Below are 14,476 nucleotides of genomic sequence, written 5' to 3'. Positions count from 1 at the left end.
GAACCATAAATGATTTTGTGCTGCCAATGTGGCCCAGGAACCAGGTACTGAGGCATATAATGAGCTGCAGAGTCCAACTTCAAAGGCAGGACTCTGTCCATTTCCCAGTAGCTAAAGGAGGCTCGGAAGTATTCAAAGCGTTGTCCAAGGCTGAACCACCCAAACAATTATTTACAGTCAATTCCAATGGCCAAATTGTTTGCAGCACAGAAGGTGGTGTTCACAGGAATAAAATGGTGGCACCCATGCCCCCTCCTGCCTGTATGCTCACAGGTGGCCCATTTCCTCATCCTCACCCTCAAAGGTATTTGGCTTTAGATCCACCCCCAGCCTCCCTATGCCCACAGGCCTGGAGGGTGGGATGGGGATGTGGGTGGGGTGGGGCGAAGGAACAGGTCCAAGTCCTCTTAGAAGCAGATTTCCCTCCAAACTCTCCTCCCACCCACCCCCTGTCTCCCAGGCAGAAACCAGAGCCTCTGCTGGGCAAGCAACTCAGAGTGTGGCTGTGCCATCTCCTCTGTCATCACCCTCCCCAATTAGCAGCTACCAGGCGCCCTCAGGGCTGCCACTCCTACCTGGTTCCTCTAACTGTGTTCTAAGTGGTTACACATAATAGGCTTTGGCTAGCTGACATGTTTTCTTCAAGCCCAATTGTCAGGATCCAGGAATGGTATGCATCACAAACAACATTTACGTTTCCTCTAATTTCCCACACTGCAATCTAGAATGGACCCCAGCTGCTAAACAAGCTGCCTCCCTCCAGAATGCCCACCTGCTAAGCCTCCCTTGCAAGCTGCCTCCACGTGGCAAAGATGTGCACATGCCCACATTAGAGCCAATTAGGGACAAAGGTTAACCAGCGGTGCTCCAAGGACTCAGGGCCTCCAATCTGGGAGACCTCCAACCCAATTTCCTCACTAGCTGGCTATCAGACTTCAGGCGAGCTTCTTCATCAGTAAAATGGGGATGATAATGACCTCATGGGTTGTGATGAGGATTAAATACACTTAACAATGCCTAGAACAGCACCTGGCACATGGTAAACACCAATAAATATGATTTTAATTTTAGCTCTCTGGGCTTCAGTTTCCTCAGCTGTGAAACAAAAATAATACTTCTCTCTCAAATTTAATTAAGCAAATTTAATTAAGAAATATGAGAACACTTAGCACAGAGCCTGGCATATTCTAGGTGCTCAGAGAATGGTTTCTGAATAATGAAGGATGCACAAATCAGACAATAAATGTTGTATTTTGGAACAGACATTTCCACCCATAGTTGCCCATTGCCCTTTCCTGCCCCTCAGTATCTTGGAAAATTACCCCCACCCACAGAGAAACAGGCCCACAGAGCAGTCACTAGCTCCCCACGGGGCCTAGGCTGGCCAGATTGGCACATTCCTGCCTTATCTTGGCAAGTCCCAGCTTTCCCTCTGGAACAGGGTGAGTAGCCAGGTTGTGTCTCAGCTCGTCGGGACCCAGGACAGCCAAGGACAGACTGTCTCCCTCAGGCTGCCCCCACCACACTCTTTCTCCACACCTCTCCAAGCCAGGGATTCTGCAAGGTCTCCTGCCAGAAGCTGATCTGCCAGGCTGGCATGGCTCAGCTCCACCCAGAGAAGGGGCCCCAGCTAAGCAAGGCTCTCTTCCTGGGTCTTTGGTCTCTGCCAGGTGGGCCCACTCTCAGGAGACCCAGGGGAGTTGCCAAGAAGCACAGCCAGGCAGGGCTGAGATCACAACAACATAACAACAAGTGCCCTCTGTGAGCCCAATTCGGCATCCTTCCTGCCACAGCCCTTACCACCCCAGACTGTTCTACTTGCCTGCATCCTCTAGGATTGTAAACCCAGGAAGAACAATGTCTTGTTTACTGTTTTGCTTTCTGCATCTATAAGTGCTCAGCAAATATTAGTGGAATAAACGAGCACTTACAGAGTTGCCCACTGGGAACTCAAAGATGAAAACAATGCAATCCTTCACCCATGTAAGAACCACAAAAGAGTTGAACAAGGAAGCTACCCAGCTCCTACCTTCACAAATCTCCTATCTAAACTAAACATTCTGTGAATCTTCTCTCCCATGCTCTTTGAGGGTAGGGCTGTTGTGTGGAACTTCTCTTTTCCCCCAGGACACCCAACTTCACTCAGTGCCCAGTAGGTACTTGGACACACAGACTAAATGCAGCTCAGGACAGAGGCATTGCACACTGCCAGAAACATGCCCATTCAGACTTCTATCGTCACTCTGTTCTGGGAGGAAGTTTCCAACAGATCCCTGGGACAAGTAGGAAGCATCAAAGGAAATATCTGATCAAGCCGGAACTAGGGGCCAGAACTATCCACAGGCTGTGTTAGACTCAAGCCTTCCAGAGCATGGCCCCCGACAACTGTTTTTCACTGAATTGCAGGGTCAAACCGCAGGAGAGAGGAAGGACTCTCTCCCCCACCATTGCACAGTTGAGGAAACCCCGGGAGCAGCTTGCCCAAGGTCTCAGAGCAGTTTACAGCAGAGAAGCTCGAGTCCCAGGGTTCTCGACTCCTATTCCAGTGTCCTTTGCACTATGGCAAGAATTTTCGGGCTTTTTCTACTAGCAGAGTCCATTTTATTTTCATTTGTAATTAAAAAAAAATTTTTTTATCACAGTAATACATATGAACATGGCTAAATAAAACTCAAAACTGCACAGAAGGCCTTGTTATGAAAACAACGGTACGGTCCCCTGCCTAATCCCTCTCCTGCTCCAGCTCTGGCAAACACTTTTAAGCCTTCCCATATTTAAAAAAGTTTTTGCAAATAAATCTTAGATAGATATTTGCTAATCAAACTAGGTCAAAGCAAATACGCTTTCACTGAGAGGAGGATGGGGCGAAGCACCTGCTGGACTCCTATACAAGTGCTCATGCACATGTGTGTGCACACATACACATCCATGACAGGCCCTAAGGCTGTACCTAAAGGCTCAGTGTGAAAAGCACACCACTGTAGCAAGCTTCCCCTTACATCACAGCCCCCAACTTTTATTGGGGGTCTGCTATGGAGGTAGAGGGAAACTTTCTCCCTGAACAGATATACCTGTATCAGATATACCTGATTTTGTCCTACAGACTTCTGAGGTCTCACCAACTGCAGCAAAAGAGACCTCTACAAAAACTCAGATTTTCCCTAAGGCTTAGGCTCTGATTGGAGGGAAAGAAAAAGGGAGGAATCCATGTGTGCCACAGCTCATAAAAACACAGACCTAACAGCTAGTTGGATTGGCAGTCATGTACACCTTAAGATGAATTAGTTTAATTAGATTGCTTTCCTACCAACTGGCAGAATCCAGCTATGATAGAAAAAAATGGAAATTTTGATGTAAGGAAAGAAGAAGGGGTAATGTTGGGGGTGAGGGACAACTCAGGTACTTAAGGAGAAGGCAGGAGATGCGCTCTGTGTTGGAGGTCTTTAGGTGCTAGAGGGTAGGGCAAGGTGAGAATAGGGGAATGGCAGAAGGTGTCAGAGGAATTATGAATTCTTTCTTTGAGTGCTTACTGCTCAGTCCCTCCCTTCTTCAAAACATTTAAGTGAACACACTTCAACCACCTCTATTACTTGCACCCACCCCTCCCCCCAAAAGTTTTGTTATGCACTGGATTTTGCTGTGCTACCCCATCAGATACAGAAGGGGGAACTGGCTCCTTCTCCTATCTCTAGATCACTGTCCAGCCATGGGGAAATGCAGCTTGTCACCTAAAAAAGACAGTTATCATACCATGATGGTGCAATCTCCTTCCTTCTCCTTCCCGCAGATGGGGCTCTAGCACTCATAATCTACATTTTCTCCCCCTAAAATCAATGCAAATATACAGTCCGTGATGACAACGGCCTCTTCCCACCAGATGGGGATGGGAAGGATTGGGGACATTGATCAGCAATCATAGTTCCCAGCATGGCCTTCCTGGAAATCTTCCACCATCGCTTAAACAGGTCAGCAGCGTGTCCTACTCCTCCCAGGGCCCTGGGCTGCACTTCTCTCCTCACCACTGGACGTTCACCTAGAGAACACTGCTCTTCAAAGTGTGGTCCTTGGACCAGCAATATCGGCATCATCATAGAGCTGGTTAGAGAGCAGAATCTCAGACCCTACCGCAGAACTGAGTCAGAATCTACATATTAGTACAACTCTCAGGTGATTCACATACCTATTAGAAAATATTACAGCAAGACACAAACCCACTGCTTAAATTACCTCCACTCTAAATTACCTACTATTCTGGACATTCTTGCTAAAAATCTGGACATTTGAGACTCTTCCTACCTTGGTAAAGGTGGTATCATGAGCAAACTCAAATGAACAAATACCTGTTGAATGTGAAAAACTTGGCTAGTCTTTGTCCTCAGTTCCTAGAGAAGCAATCTCTGAAGCTCTGGAATTTCCTGGGATAGGAGGGTCTTCTGTTCTTCATGGTGGCCCCAGGACCATACCAGATGGTTCATATGCTAATGAGATGGCAGGGAGGGGCCAATCAGACCTGCAGTCTTGGGTGGGGCCTGGCCCTACCAGACAGGCCAACCATGTGATTAAGGAGTTGGGATTTGAGCAGAGTCATATCAGCCCAACATCTGAGAGGGGAGGGGGCTGCAGATTGAGTTCAATCCTGCAGATTCCATTAATCATGCATATTTAGTGAGATTCCACACAAACGTGGGTCACTTGAAGGCCGGATGAGCATCCTTCATTGAGAGAATACGTTGCTGCTGACTCCATATGGAGAGGACATGGAAGTTTGCATTTGAGACCCTCCCAGACCTCGTGTCTCTTCTTTTGGCAACTTATTTGTATCCTTTTACTATAATAAAACTATAAACATAGGTATAGAGCCTTCAGTGAGTTCTGTGAGTTGTTTTAGCAAATTATCAAATTCGAGGGAGTGGTGGGAACCCCCAAATTTGTAGCCAGTTGGTCAGAAATGCCAGTGGCCTGGACGCCTAAACTCGCAACTGGTGCCTGCAGGGCAAACTTGCAGAGGATTGTCCTTAACCCATGGACTCCGGGGAGTTCGAGTCAGAAGTGAATTGGGTTCAGTGATGCAGCTGTCTTTGCAGTTGCAATAAAGGCTTTTTGATAACCTCAGACTCCTTCTGTGAATAAGTAACACTTGAAGAGTAGTTTATGATTGACATAGTGGTTTCACACTCACTAATTCCTTGGGAAGCTCCTATTACAGAGGAGGAAACAGGCTCAGTAACACAAGCATCTCTCATGGTAATTTGCACAGAACATTCAACAAATAATTTTTTACTTAATTAATTAATAGATGAATGGATGACAAACTAGCAGTTTTATCAGAACATTTTCTTCATCTCTCACTGAAAAGACTCGTAAACTGAGCTATAGGTACAATGCTGGAGGGAAAATGGCTTGAGACTGTCTTACCCCTAAAATATAGATTCCTGATATCATCTGGTTTTCTTCTAATCTGCCTATTTCTCCTCAATTTAAAGAGTCTCTCTCTCACACACGATTCCACTTAATGGAGGATTATAGTGAACTGAAGTTTATAGAGTGAGACCATAATGTACTATGTCTGATTGTCTCAAACGGTTTGCAGTCTGGCACAGAAGGCAATTCCCAAGAAGGAGTTTCAAAATTATTTTCAACATTGACAGCATCCTTGGAAGATTCTCCCATTTGTTTAAAAACAACTATCATTATTTTGTAATTACACCTTGCTCTACTTACAAAGACTTTTCACTATTTTTCAAACTAATAGCTAACACATTTCTTTCTATATTCCAGGTGCCATTCTAAAATGTTTTACCTCACTCAGTCCTCTTAACATCCCTGTGAGGGAGGTATTATTACCCCTTTTACAGATGAAGTTCCTGGGGCACAGAGAGGGGAAGTAATTTTCCAAAGTCACACAGCTAGGAATGCTTGAAGCCAGAATTTGAACCCCAAAACACTGGCTCCAAATCCTGTATTCTTGACCCTTGATTGGCTCATTGAGAGTGGAGGAAAATTCATGGGAAACTGAGTCAGCAGTCTGGGAGAGAAGATGGGATAGAAGGTCAGGATCTTGTCTATTTTCAAAGCCAAACAGTGTCAAGCTTGGCCTATCCTTGAACATCATCACTGGTTGCTGGGAACGTGACCATGAGAGAGAAATCAAGCTGAGTTTCCACTTAAGTAATTACTTGTCCCATCCCTAAAGAAAGTTCATCCACTGATCCCTGAATGCCCTTTCCTACCTCAGTCACAGGTGATGGCAGACTTTCAGGAGGGGCCTGGGTAGGTCAAGCATGCATCCTGGGCCCCTAGAGCCACTCACCTGCTGCTGGGAGGTGTGCTTCAAGGAGTCAGATTACCTGCGCTCTGCTAGAGCTCCCTCGAAACAACTGGTATGCTTAGAAAAAGTCATAAGTTTTCTGGGCCTCAGTTTCCTCCTCTGTAAAATGAGGGTAATACCTGCCTGTGGGAGGCTGCTATGAAGCCCAAACATGACAGTGGAAGGGAACACACTTTATAAACTGCAAAAGGCCACACAAATGCATGGAATGATGTGTGGGCTCCACTGTTCTCACACACAGACACAGGAGACAGTTACTTGGTAAGATTTCAGGGGGTCTTTGCCCCCACAATAAATCCACCACCTGTCATTTCATCTCTAAAGCATCATTCCTTTGAGTCCTGGGGCTTTTTAACAGAGGAGCACCAAGTAAATGAAATTAATGGCAGGGGAGGTTGTGTGTGTGTGTGTGTGTGTGTGTGTGTGTGTGTGTGTGTGTGTGTGTGTGAGTGATGGCAGGGAAGGGTTATGAATGAATTTCTATCAACTTAGACCCAAAGCAGGGATTAGCTTGAATGGAACGTAGACCTGGTGACTGAGGAGGGGTGGGATGGTGTGCAGCGAAGTGAGATGGGAAGGAACTGGCCTCAGTGGGGTAGAATATAGAGACAACCCCTCTGGCTTTTCTCTACCGCTCTGAGGCTGGCCTGATTCCAAATCACATTTCCACATCCTGTCCCTCTTCTGTGATTTTGTGAGGAGAAACTCAGAACACTGACACCTTCAGTGGGTGTGAAACTCACCCGCATTTTTAGGAAGGTTTAGCAACGATACTTGTCCATAGCCAGTGCCATTGCTCTGGCAATTGAAAGTATACTTTGTCAACTGCAAAATAAGGTCCTTTTGGGGCATCCAACATTTTCAGCATCACCAGGATTCCCCTCCTTTTTGCAGCTCCACAGCAGAGTTAAGCAATCTGGGTTTAACTTCCTGATTGATCAAGAGAAAATCAGCCATGCTCTCTGGGCTTTAGTTTCATCATTTTAAATGAGATGAGTGGACTAGATCCATGGTCTTTGAACTTCTTAGCTAGGAAAATGCAACATATAGAATTCATGAAAACCAAAATGCTAGGGGTGGGGGGCCCCACACCTGTGGGGAAACCTGAGTTGTAAGGAACACAGCTTTGAAAATCACTGGGTCAGAGGAGATTTAGGAGACATGACAACTAAATGCAAGGTGGCAACCTGAATGGGATCGTGGAACAGAAAAGGGACATTAATGGAAAAATTGGTGAAATCCAAGTAAAGCCTGGAGTTTAGTTAATAGTAATGTACTAATGTTGGTTTCTTAGTTTTGACAAATGTACCATGGTTATGTAAGATGTTAACATTAGGGGAAATTAGATAAGGGGTATATGGGAACTCTGTACTATCTTTGCAATTTTTTTGTAAATCTAAAATTATTTTAAAATAAAAAGTACATTAGAAAAAACAAGGTTGTTAATAGTATCTATCTTACAGGGCTGTTGTGAGGATTGAATGAACTAATTTAAAGGCCTTGGAACAACATCCAATGCATGGACATTAGTTATTATTATTACTACCACTTTCTGCTAACCCAGAAAATAGACCTACAGCCTTACATCAAAGATGTATCATTCACTCCAGAAGCTTTGAACCTCATTTACTTTTTCCCATATTGACCTCTTGAGAGAGGAAAAGAGAATAGGTCTATTGAAAAGACAATTGGTCTATGGAAATACTGCAAATATTTCAGTAAGGCCTGTGACACTGAGACTGAGAGGCATGTCCTCACAGTAAGGTTTGTGAATCCCAATTTGGGGTCAAAGAGGTCCCATAAAAGTTTTATCTAATCTCATTGAAAATAAAAATAATTTTTTTAACTTCAACAATATTATCAACTCATGGCCATCTTATTTCATTTATACTGCCCCCCCCCCCTTTACCCCGACCCCATTGGATTATTTTTAAGCAAATCCTGGCTATCATATCATTTTATGCATAAATATTTCAGCATGTATCTCTAAAAGATTAAGACTCTTTTTTAAAAACTATAATTGCAGTACCTATCATGCTTAAAAAACTAACAATAATTATTTAATATCATCAATATTCAGTTGGTGTTCACATTTCCCTGACTATTGAATCCTAAGGGTTTCTTACAATTTGTTTCATCAAATCAAAATCCAAATAAGGTTCATACCTTGCAACTGATTGACAATGTCCATTAAGTCTCTTTTATCTCTAGGTTCCCTTCTCTCTCTCTCTTACTTCTCTCTCTCACTCTCTTTCCCACTCCCTCTTTTTCTTATCAATCTTTTGTTGAAATTCTGAGTCTTTTGACCTGTCTAGTTTCCTACAGTCTGGATTCTGCCCTTACTGCCCCATAATGCTCCTCTGTGCCCTGTGTTTCCTGTAAATTAGTAGCTGGGTCTAGGGGCTTGATTTGATTCAGTTTTGAGTTTCTGGCACAGCTCCATCAGAGGCACTACTGTGTACTTCCATCAGGAGGTACGTGACATCTGCCTATCTCTTTGTGATAGCAGCAACTTTTGATGACCAAAGCCTAGATCCATTAATTCAATAGGGGGGGGCGTAATTTTAAAAAAAATCACCATCATCATCATCCATGACTTGCCTCAGGCTGTTACCTTTGTCTGGATGGAGCAGCTTCGTTCTTCATTTAGACAAGAAAGATTGTTCAGAGGATTTTAAGTTCCTTAGAGGGATACAGACTTTCCAAGAAGTTGCTGCCCCATTAGCCTGGGATGAAGGTGAACTCTGCTAGGCCTCCGTAGAAGGTGCTAGCTGGTTTGGTGGGGTCTCCCCACTCAGCCTTCTTCTCATCGATCTCCCATGGGCTCCCAGGTTTGGCAAGTGGGCTTTCATTCTCGCAGGCTCTGGGATGCACACACAAACACATCAAGCACGTGCAAAACTGGCTCCCAAGTCTGCCAAGGAAGCAACCCAAGGATCCTTTAACACTGAGAGCCACACCCGCCCTTTCAGCAGCCACAGGTTGTTCTTTGACCTCACATTCTTGGCTTTGGTGCCAAAATCAGTGACGACTTCTCTTTCTTTCCTTTCAAATACTAATTCCTTCTATTCCCATAGCTCCTTCTAGATGAGGGTTTTCACAAGCTTTCAAAACAGTCTCTTATATAATCCTCCTAGCACATTAGTGAGTAAGGAATGCCCTCACCCTATAAAGGGAAATCGACCCCAAGGAGCTCAGCTGACACTCCTGCTATCCTGCTCTGGCCTATGGCCTGCTCTTAAGGGTGCAAAATTCTGCCCTTGACAAAAACAAAACAAAAACAAAACAAAACAAAACAAAACAAAACATGTCTGTGAGTAAGTTCAAGAGGGGAAGGGTCTTTTTCATGTGGTCTGGAGGAAGCCAGGAGGCTCTTATCAGAAGGGGTATTCCAGTTAGGTCTTGACAACTATCCTGCCTAGAGTTTCCCAAACAGCAGCAATTTCAATCATGTTGTTCTACTTTCCGGCTCTGTGTGTGAGGCCATGTGTTTGATCAGGGGTTTAGTAAATACAGTCACCACAGATATCAAGAACAAGCAGAAGCGTTATCCTCCTTTGCCCGAATCCCGGCTACTGGCCCAGGAACACCACATGCCGTTCAGCAGAGGCGTGCAGGTGCTGGAGACGGTGAGGAAAGAGATGGCTGAACCAACCCAGAAGGTGGGAGGGCAGCTATGTACCTTCCCAAGATGGGAATGGGCTTGTGCCAATCTGCCAGGGTCCCTCATGCTTAAGGCCAACAGCAAACCCTGGGAGATAGATGGCCAAGGTGGGAGTGGGAGGGAGGAGAAAATGAGAAATAATCTGGCCCACAACGTGGGGGAAGTGAACACAAGAAATGGATCTAGGAACAGAACCAGAGCCAACCCATACAAAACTGCAACGGGGCAAAACCAGCCTGCCCAGCATAGCTCTCCCTGGGCCATCTCCTGCAGGCCTACTGTGGCACCGCCTCACTCCCCAGAGGGCTCGGGACCAGCCCACACTGAGAGCTCCAGCCCACCACACCAATGCACCTGGCTTCCCCGGGCCCCCTGACCCTTTACCACCACAGCAGCCCCTGCCACTGAGGTCTGTACCCTGAGTCCTGACATGCTTAGCTTTTGTCAAATTATCAAAAACAGGCCAGAGTTGGAGAATCATCTTGATGTCAGAGGCCATAGGTCTCCACGAGGGTGGTCAAGGAGCAGAAGACACCAAAACAGACTTTTCTTCCCTTACACCAAGTCCTGGTGTATAAAGTATGTGTCAGCTCTTGGCAATCCCCAATTAAGGATGTCTAGTCTCAGCACTTACATCAAAACCCCCAAGAAAAGTCACAAATTTCCCAAACTCTGTCCCCACCCCTCCAAAGCAGGGCAGAACCAATGAAGAAAAGTTGTCTGATATCCTCCAGCACACAATAAAACTCGGGAAACCTCATGTAACCCTGGAAATAAAGGCAACTTCTCAACATCACCCTCACTTTACAAATGGGGAAACTGAGGCCCAGAAAAGGGAAGGGAATTGCCCAAGTCACCCATTCTTCCAGGCAGTGACAGATGCAGGACCAGACACGTCTCCTGACAGGCAGCTGGTTCTCTCTCCACTCCACCCTCATGTTTCAGACAGCTCAGACTTGGTGCCTCCACGGGGAAGGCCTGGTGGCTGGAAGAGGCTGAGGCCAAGTACAGATCACATCACCCTCACAGGCAGCCAAGAAGGAAGTGGAGACTATTCTCCTTCCCTCCCACCTGCAGGTAGCCCGGCTCCAGGAAGACACTGAAAAATGCAGGGAGGCTCAAATTTTGCTCAGAGAAACTTCCACCAGTTACAAGGGAGGAGAAAAGCCCATCCCCACACAACCCTAACTCACTTACCTCTACAATGACGAGAAGGTACAGGATCCCCTCAGCCTGTAATCTGGCCTCCACTCAGTTTCCAGTGCCCCCAGTCCTCTCTCTGCTCCCTTCTCATGGCAAATATCCCCCAAGCCCACCCTGCTCACACCTGCCCAAGATACCCACCTCCTCCTTGCTCCAGCCAGAGCTTCCCATCCTCTAAGGACCACCTGGAAGCCTCTCTCCTCCAGGAAGCGTCCCCTGTTCCCTAGGGCCCAATGCAATTTCTTCCCTTCCTGGATTTCCCAGCCCCAGAGAAAGTTAGTGCTGGGAAGGAAGGGATCTGTCCCCTTGGGAAGGGCCTATCCTACTGGGTACTGGGATTTCTCATGACCCCCTGTGACAGCTCACCTGTTGTCTGTTCGGCATACCTCATTTTTCTGATTTGTTTAACTGTTATGCTGATAAAGGGAGCGAGAGTCCTACTTATTGGCACATCACATATGCTGGAGCATGAGACAATGGTTGATAAATAGCATTTAGCACTATATATCAAGAACCATACACCCCAAATATCCATCAACTGATGACTGGATATGTGGCAAAATAAAACGTGACATAATCTGTACAATGGAATACTTTTCACAATTAAAAGGAATGAAGTACTTTATGCATGCCACAATATGGATGAACCCAGAAAACATGATGTTAAGTGAAAAAGCCAGAAACAAAAAAACACTTCTTGTATGATTCCATTTATATGAACTGTCCGGAATAGGCAAATCCATGGGGACAGAAAGTAGATTAGTGATTGTCTTGAGCTAGTGGGGTAGGGGGTAATGGGGAGTGACTTCTGATAGGTATGGGGTTTCTTTTTGGGGTAATGAAAATTGATTTTGATGATGTTCACACAATTCTGTTAATATACTGAAAGCCACTGAATTATCTACTTCAAATGGGTGAACTGCATGGTATGTGAATTATATCTCTGTCAAAAAAAAAATACTCATCATATGCTTGCACCAGGTAATGTCAACTGTGCCTCAATATCAAGGTCCTTTACAGATAATAAAGCACTTCTACATACATTAGCCCCAGGCTATACATCAACATACTGCACAGTTGGTATTATCCCTCATTTTGCAGACTAGGAAGTTGAAGCTCAGGGAGTTAAGATCACATTGCTAACTAGCAGTTAATCTGGTTAAAATCAGATGATTTAAAGTGCAGTGTTCTTTGGGAATGTGGCCTATGAAAAGATTTCAAAAGAAAGAACACATCTCACGGACAAAGAAAAGCTGGAAACAAACCAAACATCCTTCACCAAGGAACTGCTGTGGCAATTAGTTGTTCTGGATGCAGTGGACACACACATTAAAATGATAAATATGACCATCATGTGGGACACGTTTATCAAATAACATTAAGCGAACACGCAAAAATAGTATGTACAGTTTGATTATGATTTTTGTTTTGTTTTAAATACACTCATGTGGCCAATAAATAGTAGAGAACACGGTTGCAAAATGTGCTAGGATGATGAATATGTGCATGAAACTTTTCCTTTAAAAATTTCCTGTGTTTTTTTAACAGTCAAGAAAAGAGAGAAAATAAACACTCAAATGGCCACTCTGCAGTCAGCGCAGCAGTGCACTGTTATTACCCAATCCAGGGACCTCAAGAGGGGCTCTCTGCAGGACAGGCCACAACTGCAGGGCCATGGAGGAACTTACAGGAGGCAGGGGAAAGAGGGGTGGGACCCCCTCTCAGGCAGCAGAGACACTGCAAATATAAGATCTCCCTTTTCTTTGTCAAAAAGAAGCACAGGAAAGTGTGCCATAATTTATTCAGTGATTTTTCCTTTAAAATGTTCTTCGTGTACCCTGGTCACGAGGTCCTTCCGCTACAAGTGGCTGAAAGCGACCCCTCCCGCCAACCAGTTCCCCCAGGCCTTGAACTGCCAAACAGCTACTCAACTGCTTAAGCTGACCCACAGGCTCAGAACAGAGACAAAGCAAGGGAAGAAGCAGAGGCTGTTGGCCCAGGCTGAGAAGAAAGCTGTCTCCAAGGGGACGTTCCTGCTAAGAGGCCGCCTGTCCCCCGAGCAGGGGTGAATACTGTCAGCACCTTGGTGGAAAATGAGAAGGCCCAGCTGGTGGTGACTGCACATGATGTGGACCCCATGGACAGAGCTGGCTGTCTTCCTGCCTGCCTTGTGTCATAAAATGGGGGTCCCCTACTGCTGCATCAAGGGGAGGGCCGGGCTGGGATGGCTCGTCTACAGAAAGACCTGAACCATATTCGCCTTCTCACAGTCCAACTCAGAAGACAAAGGAGCAAAGCTGGTGGAAGCTCTCAGGACCAACTACAATGACAGATAAGAGGAGATCTGCAGTCACTGGGGAGGAAATATCTTGGGTCCAAAATCTGGCTCACATTGCCAAGCTGGAAAAGGCAAAAGCTAAAGAACTTGCCACTAAATGGAGTTAAATGTATACAGTTGACTTTTCTGTAAATAAAGATTAAAATTCTTTCCCAAAAAGGTTAATTTTATGTTACGTGAATTTCACTTCAATAAACTGTAAAACAATTCTAACGTGCAATGTGAAAAAAAAAATGTTAAATAGCCACATGTGACTACTGCATTGGACAGCGCAGCTCTAAGTAAATATACAAAATACAAGTCCTTTAGAAAACAGACTCCATGTAGTAAGTGTAAAGAAAAATATTAGCTCTCCTTCTAGCTTGAGAATGCTTTAACCTAAATGGCAGAAACCCAGATTGTTCCTTGAAGAAGCCCCAGGGAGCAGAGTCCCTCTTCTTGTGTCCTCTTCCCAGCTTTCCCACCACCCAGCTTGGAGGGGAGCTAGGTGCCCCTAGTTCCTTCTGTAAAATGTAAACCAGCCACTCAGACTTCCTCACACAGTTGTGAGGACACACTGCAAAACTGTATGCTTAGGGGCCTTAAAAGTGCTGCAAAAGCATTGCCATCACCATCACTGCTATAGTGCCCTTCCTGACGTCCTCATTAAACGGCCCTTTAACAGGCAGTAGCAGGTGGGAGGGTGGGGTGGGGGGGCCACTGGGGGGCAGGGGGTGATACTGTGTCCAGGAGCAAGGGGAGGGGAGAAAGTTTCAGGCAGCCATTATTTTATCAAAAATTCAATAAAACATTCTATGTGGCTTACCTGCCCCATATAGTCCATGAATGTGATAAATTAATCTGCCAATAATTCCATTTTGTACAATCTTTTATCTGACAACGATACTGACACAAGTATGGCACAAGAGTTTGCCCTGTTTACTGCTGAATCCTCAGGGCATAG

The 14,476-nt window shown here is 45.4% G+C and overlaps 1 protein-coding gene and 1 pseudogene across 3 annotated transcripts in view; one reads left to right on the top strand and one right to left on the bottom strand.

Annotated features, from left to right (window-relative positions):
* The window catches only part of DAPK2 (death associated protein kinase 2), a 122,612-nt gene that overhangs the window by 71,799 nt on the left and 36,337 nt on the right, over nucleotides 1–14,476 (bottom strand). The gene's annotated exons all lie outside the window — the stretch shown is intronic.
* On the top strand, nucleotides 9,922–13,640 carry LOC119530908 (annotated as a pseudogene).

The sequence above is a fragment of the Choloepus didactylus genome, chromosome 4, assembly GCF_015220235.1.
Source record: "Choloepus didactylus isolate mChoDid1 chromosome 4, mChoDid1.pri, whole genome shotgun sequence".
Taxonomy (NCBI): domain Eukaryota; kingdom Metazoa; phylum Chordata; class Mammalia; order Pilosa; family Megalonychidae; genus Choloepus; species Choloepus didactylus.
The sequence above is the reverse complement of the archived record's forward strand: the minus strand, read 5'-3'. Positions and strand labels throughout refer to the sequence as shown.